A 10,852-nucleotide genomic window follows, 5' to 3' on the forward strand; every position below is an offset into this window, starting at 1 on the left:
CTTTATTGGTTTCAAGTAACATAAAAGGCTCTCTTCCTTTACTAAGCAAGCACAGATACTGTAAAGCTGTTTATTATATTAACTGTAGGCCTGTGTGCATGAAAGCAGTATTACCTTTGTGCAGCATTTCAAACCTCTAGGATTGTTCAGTCTCCGTGAGACTTCCTCAAACTGACTTTTACAAGATAGTAACTCACAGAAAAGATGGATTTAAGGAGTCAAGTAAACAACATGGCACATTTTTACCCCCACCCTTACCTGTATAGCATGTTAGTTCATCAAAACGTTCCCACCAAGTTTTCCCACAAAGGGAAGTAAGACGCTATCGTGAAACTTTGTTTTATTAAGGGTTATATATTTATTGTATTTTTTTAATCCCCATTCTTAACATTATTTAATTACCTTATTGTTTTATTATTAATAATATTATTATTATTTATGACCGGAGGGACGTTTGTTTTTTGACCAAGCTGCTGGATATCTAGATTTCCCCTTGGGGATAACTAAAATATTATCTCACTATCAATCATATCTGCTTGTGGATGAAAGCAGCCACAGAAAACTATAAAAATAAGCTGGAAGAAAAACATAATCCCACTGGTTAAACAAAGGGATATAATTAGAGTGCCAGTGGCTGTGCAGTCAGTGTGGTGGAAAAATGTCCGCTGAGGACTCAAATATTTGCTGGATGTGGCGAGGCGTCGCTGGGATTCTCTGCGGCTAAATGTGAGGCCTTACAGCCCGTTCCCCTCTCAGCGTTACACAATCCAAAGCTGAGATCCTGCAAGGACTTGCAAGACAGGACTGTTGCATAATCGAGTGACAGAGGGAGAGGTGGAAGTGTGTATGTGGAAGGGTGTAACAAAAGGCTGCAATTACAACTCAGCAGTAGCATTTAACAGTGACTTGCTAACTTGGATTTTGTTTTTGCACACACAGTCCCCTACACAAAGGGATTTGTGTGGAAAAAGCCAAATTTCGAGTGCCCCTTTCTATTTTAACCTACATGAGTTGCTGTGACTGTCAGCACGTACCTGGAAACATTTCCATTTTATCGTTAAATAAGTCATTAAGATGGAAAAGCTCTTATTATAGGATGGCTACCTAAAGCCCACCACCTGATCCATTACCATGCAAAGCGGAAGCCTGTATATATATATATATAAGCAATTATATCCATCTGAGCTGTCCATTACCTGAGGCCATTTAAAATCATCATCCCCATAAGCCACTAGTGTTTCTGCATGGATTTGATGTGGATAAGAAATGGGGCTCATTATTTAGTAAAAAGCATGCATACTGACATTTAAATAAAAGCTTCTAGATTTTGCGTCATCTGTTTGCAGCACGTACTGAATTACGTTCATGACTACAATCCTGTTGAAAATGTAAATTTAAGGGAAAAAACAGCTTCACTGACAGAACCCTGTTCAGTAACATGACTGAGTATGTAAAGCACACTGAACCCAGTCTGTATCTGCATCCACATATGCAAATTAAAACTCTACGGTGTCAGGACAAAAAAAAGACTCTAGAAACACTACCAGGATTATTTAAGACGGGATGAGGCAAAAAGGAATGTATGATGTATGATATATGTTTTGCATGCATAAGGGTTTGTATACACTCGCTTTTATGATTATCATATCTGGCCTACTTACTTCACTGCATCAAGTAACACTAAAGGCCCTCATCCGTTTCTCAGTGAGCACAGACTGCAAAGCTATTTCTTTCTTTACTATAGGCCTGTACAGGTGAAAGAGATATTATTTTCCTACATCATAAATCTCCCCCATCAGGGTCTAGTGACTGCTTTATAATGTTGATGAAACAGGATGAATTACGCATTAAAGTAGGGAAACCATAACTTTGACTACAACAAGACTCAAGAAGAAATTATTGCAAACAACAGTGTGGAGGGACAAAGCTGCATCATATTAGCATGTGCTACAACTGGAAAAGGTAGTCCTTGTACTGCTCTGTAGCTTTGAAGATCTCTGTGTCCCAGCTTCTGGTTGGAGTGGCCCTCAAGAGCAGAACAAGGATTACAGTTGCCAGCTGCAGCAAAGAAGGTGGAGTTAGGACGAGTTGGAAGACATGGCTAAAAATCCAACTGCTGTCCCAGCCATCCAAGAATTGTGTTTAATGCCCGTGCATAAACCAAAATATAATAATTCTTTCGCCGGCGCCCGAGTGGCTCAAGCTTTTCCAGGAATTCTAAATGCAACAGGTTAACGATTATGATGGATAACACTGTGAAATCATGCCCATAAACCTGAGTTTCAGAAGCCTGTTAGCTAAAAGCAGTGACAACTGTTGTGTTTTACTTTACCTATTAACCTAGCTTATTTACAGTACCATTTATGGTAAATTGTTTTGGTTCATAGTTGTTTACAGCATTTTTAAAAAATGGGGACATAAGGATCAGGAAAAATAACATAGTTAACACAGAAGCAAAACCTGTATGTGTTTTCATTAAACAATTCAAGACTAACAAACCCCCTGTTCTGATTAGAGAAGTGACGCAGAGTTGCTAACGTTAGACTGAAAATCAAAAAGTGAATGAGTTTCTAAAAATAAGAATCAGGTAGTTTTGCTGTTCTCAAATTGAAATTAATATCTAACCAAAGGAAGAAATAACCATTTAAAGAAAATACAGCATGCTTAAAATGTGACAAACATGACAAATATGCGTCAGAGTGGGTGAGAGCAACAGCTGAAGAAATTGATTTTTTCCCCTTCTTTATTCAGCCTCACGGGTAGCTAGAACACCTTCAAGTCACCACAATGGCTTATTGAGCCCACATAAAGCTAGTGCATCCCAGGAGAATATTTCCACAGCTCTTCAAAGTGCTTTAAAAGCAGCAAATTTAAGGAACAACCAAAGGCAAATATTTCAAAAAAGTGACTGGCTGCTGCAGACAGATCTATTGGTATTGACTTTTGGATAAAACTAAAATGACCTCCGGCTTTAAATCTGTGTTAAAAATGCATGACAGCTTTGTGTTAACTACAATAAACCCAACACATTTTTCTCTGTCTTTATTGGACATAAGTAAATTTACTTAAGTACAATTTTATACAACACTAGTGCTCTAATACTGTGTCTGCACGCACGTGCGATCCTCTAGCTCCACGACCACACCTGTCTTCTGCTCCCTGCTCTCTTTGATCTGCTCCATCACCTAACTGATTTATAACAGACCCGTGGCTACTAAGACCTCAGCACTCCAGTGCAGAATATGACACACAGGGAGAAATGTTTTTGCGCTTGGATCCAACTAAAGACCTGTTCTTGCCATTTGCTGCAGCTCTCTGCTCTGCCCACCGTACTGTCTGCAAAGCTCTTAATGAAGCAGATTGTGACAATACTCAGCTGGCAAACTGTTAAAACTTCCAAAGAAATGTGTGGTCGAAAAGTCCACTTAGCCAAAAACATGAAAGAGAATGAGCCTGAAAGTGACACAGACAACACTGAGGTGCCAGAAGCTGCACCTTCCTCACCAAAGCCAATCAGAAGACCCATATATAGTATGTTCGTGATGCATATATAAAGGTAGCAGATCAAAAAGTAAGTAAGGAGGAGCTTTCAGGATAACCGGTCATTAATTTTGCTATCGGCTTTTGTCTAAGCCAGCTTCTCTTGCTTTGTCAGAGTGAAGTATTCAGCTTTTGAGGTGAACACATCAAGCATCACACTGGCATGCAGTGCTTGCTGTAACATTAATTAACCTAAACAGAACACTTTCATTTACTACCACTGCTGTAACCACAATCTGCACGGTCCCAATACATTCTTTAAGTAACACGTTCATTTTGGTCCATGCTGCATTTCTGTAGTTCGTCTCCACCGAATCATTGTGACCAAAGAGACACTACCTCTTTTTTTGTGTGTGTGTGTGTGTGCACACACAATAAAAGAAGGAACACAGCTACTCTGCATCTCTGAGCCAGATCCCAGCACGCAGTTCTCACATACTAGCCTATGATTAACAATCACATGAGGCCCGTGTATGATGGACTCATTTAGCTTCCATAACTTGATACGACGTCTGCGTGGCATATCGTCACACAGCAGCAGACTGACAAACCCATGTCTCTAACTGGAGCATGTGTTGCTTGGTTCCATTGTTTCACTTAAAGTTTGCTCTTGTGCGTTCGACACAACAGCTTCTTTTAAGCCTCGGTGACTGCACCGTGTTTTGCCCTACTGCGAGAGTCAATTACGTAATGAATACAGAGCATGTGCGTATGTGTGCCTTTGGGCGGAAGGCAGTGGAGAGAGGGGATGAGATAAGAGATCTATAGCTCTCCCTATGTATCAGTGGAAAGTACACTATATTCTTGACAATAGCTTTGAGGTCAAAGGTTCAAATCTGTCCCAGAGGGAGGGCAGAGCAATGCCAGAATGGCAATCCTTATAAAGAAACTGGATTGTTTCATCGTCTTCACTTCCTTTCTCTCTTCTTCTCTTTCATATAATACTAAAAAAATTTATATTTAAATGGATGTGAGAGTGCCATGCGTTACTGCTCCTAAACAAATGCAAAATAAATCACAGCAAATGGAGAAAACGGGGTATATGTGGTCAATCAGGAAAACGAAGGCTGGGATCCGTTCCTCCATGCAGCATTGACTACTATCAGTCAAACCAATGTAAAAAAAAGAAATAAATTATTCTTTCCAAATCTACTTGTCCTACTTCAAAAGGAGCGCACGCAAACTCATTTTCAACCCCCTTTTTTCTGATTAGCAACCACACAAGAGCAATACTCGACATTTAAAGGGCTCTGAGACTCGTGCCTTTTTATCCCTGGCCTTTCTATAATCATAAGTACAATAGCAAAAGTAATGGAAATGGACAAAACTATTTAACTTGCAACAATTAACTAGTCTAAAATGTCAATGAATTAGTTACTACCCAGCAATTTTTCCAAAGGACAAAATAACAACATGAGACGATCGTTTAATTAAAACAACCCATTTAATAAATACAACCCTGGTTTCATATGACATGTGAAATAAGCACAAATAGAGAAGGTAACACTGGATAAGCAGGGAGGTGATGAATATGAAAATCAAACTCATTGGGATTTATGGCTGATCTTGAGCTTCTGGTACCCCATGTGTCAGAAAGATGTGCACTGGAACTTGAGCATGTGGAGGGACGTTATGTTCGGCTATGAGGCCGGATTCTACCTACGGCAGCTGGATCGCTGGGTCAAAGTATGGAGAAGATGTGGAAAACGCTATGCTGATTGCTGCACTGATAGGGTAACAGCTTTTGGTGGAGGCAGCGTGGTGATGATGTGGAGCAGCACCTCCCTCACTGGAAAAACAAGGCTTATCATCACTGGAGACTATCTCAATGTGGAGAGATATCGAGAGGAGATTCTACAACCAGTGTCAGTCCCATATCTCCACAGACTGGGACCGAACTCTGTCCTCCAGGATGACAACGCTCACCCCACAGAGTGAGGTTTTGCAGAGACTACCTCCAGAATTTTGGAGTAGAGAGTAGGGAATGGCCTGCCTGCAGTCCTGACCTCAACCTTATCGAACTCTTGTGGGGTCAGCTTTGGTGTGCTGTTCGTGCCAGACTGACCAACACAACCACATTAGCTGACTTGTGACAAATGCTGGTTGAAGAATGTGACGCCATCCCACAGTATTGGGTGACCAAGCTGGTGACCAGAATGGGGAAGAAATGCCATGGTTCTCTACATCTGCTGAGGCCCCCGTTTGTTAATGAATCAGTTCTTAATTTGCCAGTGACTTGTTTCTACAGACTTCAGTCAATCCAATAAACGCCAAACAATATTTGGTAACAGAATAAGCTCTTTGGCAAAAAGATTTTTTTTGTCAAGTTTCACCTCAATCCACAAATGCATTTTCCTTATTAATATGTGGGACTATTTCAAGAGAAATAAACAGGCTTTCCAACAGTATGAGATTTATTGCAAAATAGCACTGTTAGCACAAATCAAACACAAATTTCCTCACTTTGGTGCTGTTTGGATATTAATGATCGATGTATGTGTAACAATTTTCAAGCAAAGTTTCGTTCAGAAGTTTTAAGGAGGAGGTAGGGTACAAACATACGCTGCAATCATTACAGTAAGAAGAAGACTGCATTTTCTGAGACAGCACTGATTTGCAGAATACATGTCACCTTACTCAAAGACTTAACTTTTTAAAATGGTAAATGGACTGGCATTTGGAGCAGTCACAAGAATTCTACACTACAAGGTGAGGAGAAGTTCGGGGTTCTCTGCCCTTTCCAAGAACTGTTCAGTGTGTGGACTGCAGGAGCTGGGGAGTGGAACGTCAAGCCAGTGTTTTTCATCTGTGGCAGCCTTTACCGTCTACATTTTTAAATAGCTATTTTATTGAGTGTACTCAGCACATGCGCTGCCTGAATAGCTCCTTTTCATGCTGAATCATTATGAAGGCTAGAATATGGAGGAACTGGCACAACTGTACAGGCTGACTATGCAGATAAAGTTAGAGCAGGGTGCCAAAACCCCTTGAAATTAAAATGTGTTTGTGCCTACTAACTTTCTTGGACTATGTCAAACTTGCAGTTTAGACTAACAACTTGGCCGAATTAAAAAGGGATTAATTAAGTAATTTAGAAGCAAATAAGCCTGAAATCTTATATTAAGCCTCTGAAATTTCAGAATTTGACATTTTTCCTTTTCTTCATTTGTGTGCGGTCTCTCTATGCTCTTCTGACATCTTTTTCACTGCCCCTCTGGTTCTGTCACAGATCTCTTCCTCCTCTTAAGCGCTTGCTCAAAGAGAACAATCAGATGAGATCATTAGAGTTCTCTCTCTAAAATCAAAGCATCTTTAGCTTGCTATGTAAAGCGCCCTTCGCTTCGGGTTTTGCATGTTTTGCATTGACGCCATTAAAAGCAAAAACAAAACAAGCTGAACGGAATTTAAATGAAAACCCTTCAAGTCGTTTTCCCCTTTCATCAGTATTCCTCTTGAATGAAACGACAGTTGGCCACGTGCATCTGCCCGGACTACAGCAGTTCCACCACAGAGAGAGGTGATGCTAGCCTGCGGGCTCCAGCTGTCTGCCTAAAACACCAGAGTCACTGCCTTCTTCGCTTCTTGCTCTCCTAACATGAGATAATTGGTCTCAGGGTTGAGTGATTTATTTGGATAAGCTCCCCTTTCTTTGACTAAAATATCAAACTGTGGCACTTTTCATCTTAAACTAGCAAAGATGCTCTGATGTTGTTTCGAAGGAGGGCCATGACAACATAGACTACAAATATACTCTGTATAAATACAGAGCTGCTATTGCATAGAAATGTCTGAGAAGACAGCTGTGGGATCTTCCTGTCTTTTTTTTTTTTTTTTTTTTTTTTTTTTTTTTAAATTGGTATATATAGCTCTATGGGAATACCAGACATCAGTTGGAAAACAATACTCCCAGTGGTCCAATACTAAGCACAGCAATTTGCTTTGTTAATTCATGTTTGTTTTGAGATGTTTTGCACAGGAACTTTCCATCACTCCCACAGGGGCCTTACTGACATAACCTGGAGCCTGAACACTAGCTTAGAACTCCACAATGAAGATGTATGACCCAAGCAACTTGCTTGCATTTGCCATCTATAATATGACTCTAAAGCTGGGATGGGCAATTATTCATTTTCCCGAAGGGGCTATATTTAGGACAAAACTATAACATTTACTCTTACAAAGACATAAAATTAATATTGAGCAGAACTGAGTTCAGCTCACTGTTGCAGCCCTCCACAACTGTCCCAGTTTTTCATTTCATTTCTTTAGAAAATTAATTGCCCATCCTTGGCCCAGAGGGATAACGTTTAAGCAACACTTTCAAGGCTGTGACGCTACTTTCAATGACAACATATGCTGTCAAGAATATCATAGAGCAACACTGCCAACACCCCACCTAGGGCAAAACTAACAAAACGAGTGCACTGCTGCGCAGGAGGTGAAGGTAATGTGACTCAACCTGTTTGCCAGAGCAGGCACAGACAGGAAGGGGGAAGTGAGAAACGGGAGGAAGTTTGTGAATCTCTGAGCACGGAAGTTGACAAACCTCAGTGTATCACCTGTAAAACACAGATGTAGCAAGTGGATGCAGTGCACGTGCAGAAATGGGGTCGAAAATGTTGGCTGAGAAGGAAAAAAATTCTGAATGTTTGCACAACTGATTGCATGATACTCACGGGGGTGGGGGGGGGGCTTGCTGGTGCAAGTACAGCATGTTCATAAAGGCAAAGGAATGCCAGCCGGGACATGTGAGCAAACCTTCCTGGTATTTCTTTCTCCTGGCCTAGACAAATGCATTCCTGTGGCCTTCGCAACTCAGGTACTTCCACAGAAACTAGAGTTGGCTCCAGAAACTTTGCGAAGGTTAACCTGGAGCCGCTGGTAAAAGCTATGTCTGTGTAGTCAGCGATACTAAAAATACCCACGTTTCAATCTGTACCAGAACTGAAACTGGAGTGCAATTGTGTTATGTTACGATAACTATTAATAACTTTTTTTCATCATCTGAAGCAAAATAGAAAAAGGTGAGGATTAAACCTACATGGGATTTCTATCAAACAAAGCCAGGGGTTATCTTGCACAATGTTTCCTTGCTAGAGGGTCAGCAGGCTTTAATAAATCACTGTAGTTCAGGCACAGGCGCCCACTCATGTGTAAGTGCTTTATTTAGAGCTTGAGGAAAGCAGCAATAAGTGAGCATGTCATAACAGCTTTGAGCTTCAATGTCCCTTTTTATATATATAACTAACTGGCAAAGAGTAAAAATATACACATAGCTGGAAAGCTTATCGTTGGGTCTTGAGCTGCACAAGCTGCTGCTCCTTCCACTAACAGTGTGTGGATAAAAATTCTATGCTTTCATCATAGTCACAGAGAGGCTTATGGTTTCTGTCACCAGCCTGTTTCATGTAAAGTGAGGAAAGGAGGTGAGCTTGTTGTAGAATAGCCTTTGCTTGGGATGCAGTGATGTAATACTTCCATTCCCTCCTGCTTTACACAGTTGTGTGTGCAGAAAGGCAGCAGCCTAGTCAAAACACCACCATAATTAAAGCCTAACCCATGATAAACACCTACAAAGAATGTCCAATTTAAAGACTTGTCTAGCATTAAAAACAAACAGTTGTAGCAATGCTGACTGCTGCAACTGTGAAAGGTACACTCAGCAGCTTTACGCACGCATTAAGGTGCTCAGTAAATAACATGTAACCAGAGTGATCCACACTGAAGTTTGGGCGCAAATCCTCATTCGAATTCTCGCCATTTAAAGCCGCCGCACTTCGGTGCGTGTGTTCGTGTCGAGGGAAACGTGACATAACGAGTCGATTTAAACCATGGATAAATTCGGAAAACATCTAAGCCATCTACCGAAAGTGATATTAACGCTGTTTAGACTAAATAGTTCCTTTCTCTGCTAGCCCAGTGGACGACTGCTACCAACAACAAAGTGGGGCTTCCGGTGGCAAGCATTAGGAAGCAAATAATAAACCCTTAAATTTACCACATTAAATTCCAGCTTGTCGAGTTGGGTGCACGCCGAATTAAAGGTACTTAAGTCCTGACTGTGAACAAGGCGTTGCTCTCACACGAAACGCTTTGTCATGTTGCGGTTAAGCGAAGAAGAGTCAAATCGCACGGTATGCTAACTGTGTTCGGAGCGCGAGGACAGACAGCCGCGAGGATGGATGGACGGGGGACTTGTTGTAGTAGTGCTGGTGGTGGGGCGACACCACCGAAGCACATGACAAACGCAGTGTCACAGTGTGGTGACAGGGATGCTAACACGGCTCTCACTCCGTCGCTGTCTTCTAAAGTTACTCAGGAACTACATTCCGAGCATATTTTCGCTTCAGCTTTTGTTACGCGCCGTAAAGGCGTCGACGTGTGGAACATCTTTACTATCGCTAAACCACACGAGCTGCAGTCCACATAAAATGCAAATAGTGTCGTATCCCCCGCGTGTATGCCACTGTCTTTACACTTGCTTTCTTTTACGTGTGCGTGTTTGTTTTCCTGTGAATTTTACCACCTTGACTGTGCACATACCCTTCTCCGGTTAGACTGTGTCAAATGCATCCACAGCTGTGCCTTGTACTGGATGAAACAAAGTGTCAGTCTTCTTTTAGTAGTGGTCACCGGTGGTCGTCAGCAGCATCGAAGATAACGCCTTCTTCCCCCTTTATGGTTCGCAGTTGCTGTAATCACCAAAGTGTCTCCGTTACGAAAAAAGGAAAGAAAACAAAAAAGGGAAAAAAAGAAAAACGTGTCGGTGCTTCCTGATTTAGGTACAGTGGTAGTGATGATGTTGTTTGTTAAGGGGTGGGGCGGCGTGCAGCTGTAATCCGCCAAGAAATATGGACTAAAAAGCACGCTGCTGCACGTCTGTGCATGATTAGTGACTCGTGGTTCACGGCGGGGAGGGTTAAATAAACGTGATTTTAAAGTGGATCTCACGAGCACAGAAAACAGACGGCTGTAGGATTTGCGCACTCTGAGAGCACGCTTTACAGACAGCAGGGTCAACGATTACACAATACAGACAGGCAGTCAGGTTCATGCCTCGCTCAAAGCCTCCAACAGGTTAATTAACAGGGTTTTTTCCCCCCTCGATCGCTTTGGCGCAATTCTCATATCACAAATGTCGATCTTACCACTGCAAATGCAGTTCTCAAATCAGTAATGCATTGCCGCACCCACGCTAGACATTCTTGTTGTTTTTACACAGCTGTGGTTTCTACACATAATTTACTACTATAGACATTTGTTGCTGTGTTTATGCACTTCTCACTTAAATCTGACAACTCATCAAAAAAGT

At 41.6% G+C, this 10,852-nt stretch overlaps 1 protein-coding gene across 1 annotated transcript in view; it reads right to left on the reverse strand.

The window, feature by feature from the left end:
- Nucleotides 1-10,339, reverse strand: part of LOC146377403 (myelin basic protein-like) — a 52,712-nt gene extending 42,373 nt beyond the window's left edge. The window contains exon 1 of the mRNA XM_084945074.1: nt 10,084-10,339. The gene's annotated coding sequence lies outside the window, so the exon portion shown is untranslated. The remainder of the gene's footprint in view (nt 1-10,083) is intronic.
- Between the last annotated feature and the right edge of the window lie 513 nt (nt 10,340-10,852).

This window comes from Perissodus microlepis, chromosome 11, assembly GCF_051167445.1.
Source record: "Perissodus microlepis isolate ML-2025 ecotype Zambia chromosome 11, ASM5116744v1, whole genome shotgun sequence".
Classification (NCBI taxonomy): Eukaryota; Metazoa; Chordata; class Actinopteri; order Cichliformes; family Cichlidae; genus Perissodus; species Perissodus microlepis.